The sequence below is a fragment of the Littorina saxatilis genome, linkage group LG4 (genome assembly GCF_037325665.1).
Source record: "Littorina saxatilis isolate snail1 linkage group LG4, US_GU_Lsax_2.0, whole genome shotgun sequence".
NCBI lineage: Eukaryota > Metazoa > Mollusca > Gastropoda > Littorinimorpha > Littorinidae > Littorina > Littorina saxatilis.
Genome location: NC_090248.1, coordinates 58,439,265 through 58,449,997, shown reverse-complemented (window position 1 = coordinate 58,449,997; position 10,733 = coordinate 58,439,265). Strand labels below are relative to the sequence as shown.

At 43.3% G+C, this 10,733-nt stretch overlaps 1 protein-coding gene and 1 long non-coding RNA gene across 2 annotated transcripts in view; both read right to left on the bottom strand.

The window, feature by feature from the left end:
- Window positions 1-3,047: 3,047 nt before the first annotated feature.
- LOC138965201 (RNA-splicing ligase RtcB homolog) overlaps window positions 3,048-10,733 on the bottom strand; it is a 145,398-nt gene continuing 137,712 nt past the window's right edge. The window contains exons 11-12 of the transcript XR_011455352.1: window positions 5,320-5,418; window positions 3,048-3,245 (exon numbers count right to left, since the gene is read on the bottom strand). The gene's annotated coding sequence lies outside the window, so the exon portion shown is untranslated. The remainder of the gene's footprint in view (window positions 3,246-5,319; window positions 5,419-10,733) is intronic.
- Window positions 6,484-9,742, bottom strand: LOC138965211 (uncharacterized). The gene is made up of 4 exons (XR_011455358.1): window positions 9,225-9,742; window positions 8,612-8,714; window positions 7,798-7,858; window positions 6,484-7,432 (listed from the first exon to the last, which is right to left on the bottom strand). It is a non-coding gene; the product is annotated as an uncharacterized lncRNA (long non-coding RNA).

Here is a 10,733-nt window from a genome sequence, read left to right as displayed (position 1 = left end):
GCAGCGGTCGTAATCTCGTACTGTCCGCAGATTTCAGACTTCTTCTTGGCAAGCATTGCGCTGCAAGTCTCATTAGATTTACTTTTTGTCATCTTGGCGAGCTTGAACATCTCTGTCACGGTCTTGTTAATTTGTTCCTCCCCATTTGGACATTTTGCCACATATCCCGCTGTTATTTGGTTTATCGCAATTTGTTCTAGTGCTGCGTCGTTGTTTCCAGATCCGTTGGTGGAAGCCGGGAGGAGTTTTGCAAGGTCTCCTAAGCCTCCGGCCCCTCCGGGCACTCCGCCCGGAGGCACTCCGCCCGGAGGCACTCCGCCCGGAGGCACTCCGCCCGGAGGCACTCCGACGCCCGGAGGCACTCCGCCCGGAGGCACTCCGCCCGGAGGCACTCCGCCGCCTATACTGGCAGGATCGAAGGCAAGGTTCGGGCTTGCCAACACAAAAATGCAAACGACTGCACCCATCTCTGGGAGCAAAAGTCCAACACGACTATGACAATGTTTTCCGGGAAGCAAACAATTGGCGGGTGCCCTGGCAGTGTCCTTGCTGGCGTTTGGAGCTCACAAACGTTAATCGTTGCCCAACAGCGGCTAGCGATCGTACTGACGACGTTTTGTTGTGACGAAAAATTTAGCTGTGACGTAGTATTTCTTGTGACGAAAATTGTAGCTGGGACGTAGTATTTCCTCCAAGACCCGATCGGAAGCAGTCTCGGCGTGTCCAAACCCTAACTGCAAGATCTGAGACTATTCCATTTTAAGGGGGGCTCACACACAGGCGGAGCAAACCAAGCGGAGCAAGAGCGGAGCAGGCTGCACCAGGCGGAGAGATGACGCTACTTCCGTTGCTGTGGCCGAGGTCTTGTCGGTAGCGCAAATAAGTTAGGTTACGCATGGAGTTACGAACACGTAAAGCCTACATATTCCGTAGCTCCGCAAATGCGTAACTTGGTGGTCACGACGCTTGCTTAGTCGTTTGCGGAGTAACGAAATACGTAAGGAGCTAACGCTGTGCGCAAAGTTGTACTATTTTTAGTGAAGGGGTATATCCCGTGAAGTCGCGTCTAACTAGTGACGTCAAAAGCCTCAAGGAAGTCTATTAGTCTCGGCGATACGGAGAATTCTTTCTCAGTTTTTGTGTACTTTAACGTCATGCTGTTGTGTTTGATTACGTAATATAGTATTTGTTTTGTTCTTTATCACGTTGTCGAAGCTGGAGCACCAAAGCACCGCGGCGGACATTTTTAGTGAAGTTGAAATCCACACCTTGCTAGAAAAAAAGAAGCAAAGCAATGAGGATCTGTTCAGCAACGTCCGTTGACGGCTGAAGTTCCGCCGCAAAAGCATCCGAAAAAATAACGTGCTGCCCGCCATGTTTTTTCGCCACACGCGTGCTGCGCAAAGGTTTACGACAGGGGGGGAGCTGTCGTAACTTTACGGTGAACGTAGCGGCGCAAGTTTCGCTACGCTCGCGTCATGACCACCACGTTTTCATCTTAAGCGGGGCTCACACACAGGCGGAGCAAGCGGGGCAGGCTGCTCCGATCCTGCTCCGCTCTCCACCTGCCCTCTCACACACAAGCTCCGGTTCCGGAGCAGGCTGCTCCGATCCTGCTCCGGTAGGGGATTCCCCTATGATATGACGTAGTTTCTCCACTCGCGCTGTCTGATGGGAAATATTTTTACACGTGGATAAGCAGTGGCGGGAAAAAACACCGTGATGTTTACCAAAGGAGACAAAAGTCTTGTCTTTTATCGCAATTACTGAACATCTTTCTGAATGGACTCTGTATAAGTCAGAGTGTGTGCGTGTGTGCCATTGCGTTTGAGAGCTTTTCAGACACAACATATGTGAGTGTGGGGGTCGGGTGAAGAGAGAGGTGGACTAACAACTGTTGGGACATGTTTTAAGTTTTGGTTCTTTTTTGTTTTATCGAGTTATATCCGAAGCTTCAAAGATGTTCAACGTGAAAAGTTACACTAGCTTCCATGGAATCCATTCTTTTCTTTTAGATCTACTACTAACAATCTCTCTTGCAGACGGTTAGACTGTTGCTTTATGTTACGCGCAATATGGCTTTGATTTAGATATTTTCATTTTGTGTGTGGTTTGATTTAGCTTCATTCTACTCAGAAGAAATGTTTTAAACATGATTACAAAATCTTACTTTATGGATGTTTGCAAATAGAAACGTACGTGTGTCAACAGCGCAACAAGTTTCTAAAGAGGACGACATAGAACGCTCATGGCTGGGGGGGGGGGGGGGGGGGGTCCCAATTGTATTAGAGGTTCATTAGTTGAGGATGCTAGGGGTCTGGACGTTTTGAAATCTAGATGAGAATATGTGGAATCTAGCTGGCGCGTTCTCCGAGTATTTGTCATGATTTATTGATTTTTATTTTATTTGTTCACCCTTGGAGGAGATACATGTTCAGGCCGGGGGGGGGGGGGGGGGGTGACAGGAACCCCCCCCCCCTGGATCCGTCCATGACGCTAGACAAAAAAGTATCTGTGCTGTACCTTTTTTATATTTTTAATCTCACCCTCATTTTTGGCTCACGTAAGTGTAGCCTATGCGATGATAAACTTTGTCTGTCTGTGCGTGCGTGCGTGCGTGCGTGCGTGCGTATGTATGTATGTGTGTATGTCTGTGGTAGAAACTTTAACATTTCCGAGTCTATGGATTACGTCAGTCTCGGTCAAAAGTGTTCGACGTGTGTGATAGAAACTATTTGAAGACGTCACATTATGACGTAAGAGGGTTAGACGTCACGCAAAGGAATTACTGAAAGTCTCGGTCATTGTTATTGTGAGCGGGCCGAGACTTCTTGGCAGATCCAGGGTCTCGCTTTCTTGCATAGTTTCACCTATGCTTACTGTGTGTGTGTGTGTGTGTGTGTGTGTTGTGTGTGTGTGTGTGTGTGTATGTGTGACGGAGTGATTGAGTTTGTTTGTCGATTTCTTACGTGAGCCTTGAAGGCTTCGCCTCTTGTTGAATGTTGTTTTCACACACACACACACACACACACACTTTTGATCCCATTCCATGTACTGCGAAGACTTTATTCAGGGTCTTAGCTAGTACTTAAACATCCAATTGCAAAGCACAAGCCTGAGCTGAGAATAGATATATATATCAATGTGTAAAATAATGGTGATTTGTGATCAAAGCACTTCACAGGGAAGCTTGTTTATATGTCTTATGTATGTGTCTTCCATCGCCATCAGAACTCCACACCAGCCTGCAAAAGTATAAACATAAAAGGTGACACAAATGAAACAAATGCAGCCCACAAAAATGCTTAATACTTCTTGACCTGTAATATTTGGTGATTATTAACTATCAATCAATCAATCAATCAATAATGAGGCTTACATCGCGCGTATTCCGTGGGTACAGTTCTAAGCGCAGGGATTTTTTATTTTATTTTATTTTATTTTATTATTTTTTTTAATGCAATTTATATCGCGCACATATTCAAGGCGCAGGAATTTATTTATGCCGTGTCAGATGGAATTTTTTTACACAATACATCACGCATTCACATCGGCCAGCAGATCACAGCCATTTCGGCGCATATCCTACTTTTCACGGCCTATTATTCCAAGTCACACGGGTATTTTGGTGGACATTTTTATCTATGCCTATACAATTTTGCCAGGAAAGACCCTTTTGTCAATCGTGGGATCTTTAACGTGCACACCCCAATGTAGTGTACACGAAGGGACCTCGGTTTTTCGTCTCATCCGAAAGACTAGCACTTGAACCCACCACCTAGGTTAGGAAAGGGGGGAGACAATTGCTAACGCCCTGACCCAGGGTCGAACTCACAACCTCTCGCTTCCGAGCGCAAGTGCGTTACCACTCGGCCACCCAGTCCAACTATATCTTATGCATGACAAAGGTCAACACAGTGGCGAGTTCACAGGTCAAATGGAGGGGTAATTTGGAACACTTTTGAGTTTTGATCTAGCAGTAATCTTCTTTTTTCAGCACATTTTCAACACAAAAAAAGGATTAAAACATTACGTCTCCAATGAGTTAACAAGATCGTAAGATTTTGTTGATCTTGACCGAGTGGATTTTGTGTATACAAGTGTTATCTGATAGTTACCTTATTGCTTCATGTGTCATTAACGGTGTCACTGGTTGTCTGAGGGATGCATTGACTAAGATCTCATATGCTAGATGTCGAAAAACTACTCAAATTACCTGCCCTCGAAAGGGTGGTAACCAAGCTACAAAAAAGACGCCATAGGAAATTAAGTAGCGTGGAAGGATGGGAGGGTATAAACTATGAGAATTGGGTAAGTATATTAATCAAATGAAAATTTGGGGTGTTGCAGGTAGCTTTGTTTCCTCCTTGGGGATGAAGCTACCAGGGGAAGGGATTGTGTTGGAGGTGCGGGTAGAGGGGTAGCCCTCCCGGTGCTCCCCCTTGGACCTCCCTAGTCTAGGACCCTGGGTCTTCGCGAGGTGGCCATTGTGGCGTAATCCCTCCGGACTAGCATAACGTTTCCCTATCCCAAGACCGACCGTGCGTGGTCTATGACCACATCCTCTACGAGGTGACCCTATCAACTAGGCAGCGCAAGCCCCTAGGCGAAACACGGCGGATCTAGAGGAGAGAACCTCGATAAAAAATTTGAGCTGCCATGAAGACGGAGCATGTTGGCTGAGGACAGCGGGCAGACCTTCTGTGCCGACACCCATCTACAGGAGAAAACCAGGCATGCACGCATAAAACCCAACATGGCCATACAAACGGATATTCGACGGTATGGTGCTCGTCCCGCGGATCGAAAAGAGAAGAGAAGAAATGAAAATTTATTATTGAAATTTTCCTTTAAATTACATAGTTTATACCCTCCAAAACTAACAATCTTAAATTCTTTAATGCTTAAATCGGGTTAATTAGTGTACGGCTCCATATTAAACCTGAAACGGTTGAGTCTATCCCCGAATTCGGATTCTTTTTGGAAAGAGCCCAAAAGACGGACCATTTCACCTACAACATTGCAACTTTTGGTATTGGTCATACCTAAGCTGAAATTAATGTACAGCCTGCAAATATAAAGTGCAAAATGCCGTTAACGGTCTTGCAGGCAACTAGTTAGCTATCCTGCCTACGCAACTGACTCACGAAGTCTCGCACACAGAAAAACAAATGAGGGAAGAGGCACCAACCTGTGTCGTCTTCAACCAATAAACACACACACACACACACGCGCGCGCGCACTAAAGATGAATATTGCATATATGCATAATGCAGAAGAAGACAACTTAATCTGATTATTGCATCCAACGCTACATACCTTGTTCATATTCTGTTCTGCACTGTGCCCAGTGTGGGCTGGTGTATGTCTTTAATTTTCCCATTGTACGTAGATGTGCTTGCGGTAAAGAAAACACACCTGAAAGATAACAAAATCAGATAGCATGAGGAAATTATACAGCTCGCAAAACACAAGAACACATAGATTTTGTTTTATGCAAATCTGTTTGAAAATTCACATACGATTACGACTGTATGCCCTGGCATTTGTTATATTTCTGAGACCAGAGAAAGGGAAAAATATACTGTAATAGCTCAGAAACTATTCGGTGTGCTGTTGGTTTCCTGCATTTGAATAATGCAAATCCACGTAGGCACAGTCCTCCCCATGTAAACGATTGTGCTCACTCTGACCTGGAAAAGCTGTTACGTAAAATAAGATCATCTCTGCCCTTAGACACATACAACAACAAAAACAGCCGGACTGCTTTGCGTGCACAACAATTTGTTTTTGTTTTTATTTAATTAAGAAACAAATTTAAGAGAATTTTATTCCAGCTGAACAGAACTGCTTTCAAAATAAGGACTGGGCCTCTAACGGTATGTTACTCCTCATATTACAGACACCACTTGTTTGTCTTGGTATATATGGGTAAAATAAGACCATCTTTAACATGGGCACATACTTCTGACTTATTTCAGTGAAGAGTGGAGGATGTGTGATTCATTACCTAACAGACACTGGTGTTAACATGTGAAATTCATGAAGCCGCCAAAGACTCCCACTATGCACAGAACACTACCAGCTATCATACTTTTGGTATGCGTTCCGGTAGAAGGTTACCCTCATTTTGTTTAGTTCGAGAGATCTATGATAGCTGACATTTTGGTTCAAACGTCATGGAATGTATCTTTAAGCTCTTATAAGGAAAGTTTGTCTTGTCACAAACCATGCAAAAGCACATTCCTACCTCCCAATGTAAGACTTTCTTTAATCTGAGTATCTTCCATTTAATAGTACGGCAATTAAACAAGAAAAGTCACACTCTGCATAGCGACACAACTCGATGCAAGTCACACATTGCATAATAACTCTCGGCAATTTAACCTCACAATCTGCATGTTTGCATAAAAAAAATTTTGTTTGCATGAAAAAAACACCTGTACCGTAAACTACCTTCTACTCGCCAATCCCCCGTATGCACTAATTTTGCTCAAAAGTAGGGGCTCGTGAAAAATCGTGTATTTGATCACTGGTTATGAGAATGATAGTAGGATTTGTTAATGTGCAAAACATGTCTATACCCTCATGTTTCTCACTATGTGACACACTCGTTCGTGTGTGTGCAAGTGCTTCGCCCGAATGGAACATGGAAACCTAAACAAAGCAATACCTGTGTGCCATAGTTTTAGAACAAATGCTCATATCGCAAAAGAAAATGATGACTGAAGATCTGCTTTGCATATCTAGCGTTACGAGCAGCAGCGCTTGTGTCGGGACAAAAGTCATAAACTTGCACAATGAAACATCATAACTGCATTCAGTTCCGTTTTCCTGATCAAAGAGGGGGGAGGGGGGAAATGTATACATGTCAAACACAGCAACGTTTTATAAAAAAAATTTAAAAAAAAATTAAAAAAAAACACAGGTCAGTTTACTTGATCTCTTTAAATCCCCCAAGGTCGACCTCGTAAACCTTCGATGAGTCTCTCAATATTTGTCCACTTTTGACATGGCTATCCAAAGACTGCAGTGGCCAATGTATGAACTCAGCGGTATGTCTGCATTGCAGCCTCTTGTCATTATTCACTCGGCCAATATCTCTGTATTTTGTGAAGAGGATTAAAAACAAAAAGAAACTGTCGGGTGTTTTTTTGCACCTTTGGATGTGGGGGTGGGTGATTACAAGGTACTATACCCTATATACCCTATACAGAGTTTGTTGACCCAAAGTAGGGGGTGGGCGTGTGCTCGATACTGGGCGTTTACAAGGAAGTTGACTGTAATTGTATATTTGAATTCAGCAGTTTGTTCAGCTCTATGTGTTTAAAAGTTTACCTTCATCATTTTGACATTCTCGTACTCAAATCACATCTCAGACAATGTTGTAGACTCCATTGATAGACGATGTGGTGCATGGGAGAACTGCAATCTGAAGAAAAGATTAAGAAAGAATACACAGAGGAAGAATAGTCACAACAACATTAGCAGCACCAACAGTCTATATGATTTTACTCAAAGAACATTTAATCATAAAATAAAGATCAGTGTCATGTCAGTGATCTAATGAGTTTGGGGAGATGGGAAGGGTGGGGGCTGTAGAAGGGTAGTTTGGGAACTGAGGGAAGTACGGGTGGGGATAAGCTGGCTATGTACACAGTTTGAAACTAATCAGCATGGTCATCTATAGATGTAGTGACTGGTGCAATATTTAACGAATTTAAAAGGACGACTCTGAAATGTATCATGTGAACCAACTTCTCAATAAACCAAATGAAGACCAGTTTAAAAAGTTACCTGTTTCATTTTGGAATGCTTTTGGTCCCATCACATCTCTGATGTACACTCCATTGACGTACTGTAGTAATAAAAAAAAAACTGTTTAAAGAGAAAAAAGATTATGCAAGGAGGAAGAACAGTAAGAACAACAGAATCAGCAGCAACATTCACTAATCTTACTCCACATAACACTGAATCTCAGTGAAGAGTTAGTGATCCAAATATGTTAATTAAACAGAGAGACATAGAGAGATTGAGAAGGAGACAACAGCTATGTGCATGTGCGTGTGTGTTTCTGTGTGTGTGTGTATGTGTGTGTATGTGTGTGTGTGTGTGTGTGTGTGTGTGTGTGTGTGTGTGTGTGTGTGTGTGAGGGGAAATTTACCCGGATCATTGTGGCATCCTCTTGATCCTATCACGTCTGAGACTTTAGTAGACGTGCCTGTAGTGGGAAGGGATGGGGGAAGGGGGTGGAGGGTGGGCATAGAGAGTGTCGGTGTAATATGAAGGAGGGAGGGGAGAACCATTGGTAAATAAAACTCTTATAATATCAACAGTTCTGAAACTATTTGAGCAAGAGTTCCCCATTACCACACAAAGGTGCAGATAGCAACAGATGTTGCACCGAGAGTGGGGGAGGGGGCTTTTAGAGGGTTGGTTGTTGGACTGTAGTATCTGAATAGCAGTGCTATGGGGTGAGGGTGGTGCTGGGGCGGAGTATGTATCGTATGTAACTTGAATTAGATATTAATAAGCATGATCACTCAGACTAGAGCTAAAAACGGTGTTAATCTTCACAGACATTACATAATATGAATTCACAAGCATGTACCTTTTGTTTTGCCCTTGAGTTTGGTAGAAGGCAATATTGAGTGTCGAACACAAGTTGCATTGATCACTGACACTGCGTCACCCTGCGGTCAATCTCCTCTGATCTGCAGATTGCACCAGCACAAACCCAAACAATGTTATGATCGCAAAAAGCCTGCATAGCCGATGGATCTAAGAACATAAATACTCGATGGATCTAATTAGAGAGTCTGCAAACGAGTCATTTTACGTTGGAAATTCTATGACAATCTGTCAGTCAATGAAGCAGATAGATCTGTCCCTGCGATTGTTTTTGCAAGCAGATAAATGTTTGAACTTCACTTATCCCGTTATCATTCAACAAATTGATATCTTGCATGATGAATTTTGTGCCGAAGAGCTGAACAAACAATCAAAATCAAGCAAGTGGTAGATCTACATTCAGAAGACAAACTTCAGTCGCAAAAAAACAAACTGACGAGAAAGAACCTAGCTTAATTACTGCTGTATTGATTTCGGCCAAACCAACGCATTTGCATACCGAAGTCATTCCTCCTTTGATTCCAATCATTGTACATGATCTTAATGCAAAAACATATACGAAAACAAGCTGATCGAAATGAGTAACATTGCACCTGCATTGACTGTACTGCGAAAGCGAAGGTCGTCTGCGACTGGAGATTTCGAAGTTGAACAGCAGCGTTTCTTCACACTCAGCTGTTGGCTTCCTCGGAAAAATGAAAATCGTGACTTGAAATCTTGCGGAAACCACATTCTATCTTTCCGTTTCGGCATTCTTGTGTAAAATCCATAAAAAAGTTATTTCGAAAAAGGCGGCCGTCGTTATTTGGGATGCCACCTAGTGTCACACTACTATTTCCGGAGAAAGTGATGAGTGCGCTGATTGGCTGCACCGCTGCACCGGAGCCAAAAAATAGAAACGTGTCCTATTCCTTGCTTCGCTCCGCACACACCACTTTCTCCACTCCTGCAACGGAAGTAGCGTCAAGGGGGGCTCACACACAGGTGGAGCAAGCGGAGCAAGGGTGGAGTAGGCTGCACCAGGCGGATAGATGACGCTACTTCAGCTTCTTTTGGTGGAGATTCAAGTTACAGACACATGTGAAATTCATTAAGCAAAAAGGTTCCCACTATGCACTGCCACAGAACACAACCAGGTTACTGTAATGATGAAAAAAACCACCAGCATTTTAAGGGAGAACAAGAATTATGCAGAGAGGAGAAACAGCAGCAGCAGCAGCAGACTCAATACTCTTACTCTACATAACACTCTCACTGAATGACTGATTCAGTAACTAAATGTAAATCCCAGTGAAGTGCAAGTGATCAAAATTACTGATGTAAAAACAGAGAGAGAGAGAGACAGAGAGAGAGAGAGAGAGAGAGAGAGAGACAGAGAGAGAGAGAGAGAGAGAGACAGAGAGAGAGAGACAGAGAGAGAGAGACAGACAGACAGAGACAGGCAGAGACAGAGACAGAGAGAGAGAGAGAGCCAGACACAGACAGACAGGCAGAGACAATGCGAATGTGTGTGTGTGTGTGTGTGTGTGTGTGTGTCAGTGTGTGTGTGTGTGTGTGTGTACATGGGAAATGCAGTGCCATTGAAAACAAACACTTGCTTCATTTAAATATCAACAGTTATACAACATAAGAGGCACTAGAAAAGTTGTACATGAAAATAAATGTTGCTCTTGCTGATGGAAAAAGAGCAGGGGGAGAGGGTCGATGTTGCTTGCACTTGCAGATAATTATGCACTAACATCCAGCTGTTTTTCTGGGTGTACTGTAACCCTGTAATGTTTAAGCAGAAATGTTTGTGGATCACGTTATGCTTCTGCTTTTAGATCAGTTTGAGTATTTGCAATATTACCTGGATCATTGCGGCATCCTCTTGATCACATCACATTTGAGACTTTGACCTATATAGACTCCATGGGCAGACGCTGAAGTTATTACAAGGGCATTTGAGAGACTCATCGAATTAAAAATACATCAGAAAATTATTTCCTCACTATACACAATAACCCCTCATTTAAAGGCTGACAAAGTCCTATTTAATTAGTTTACTTACTTCCAGGGCTTTTCCCATCGTTGCGGGGATGTATAAATTAAGCTTCCTGCAA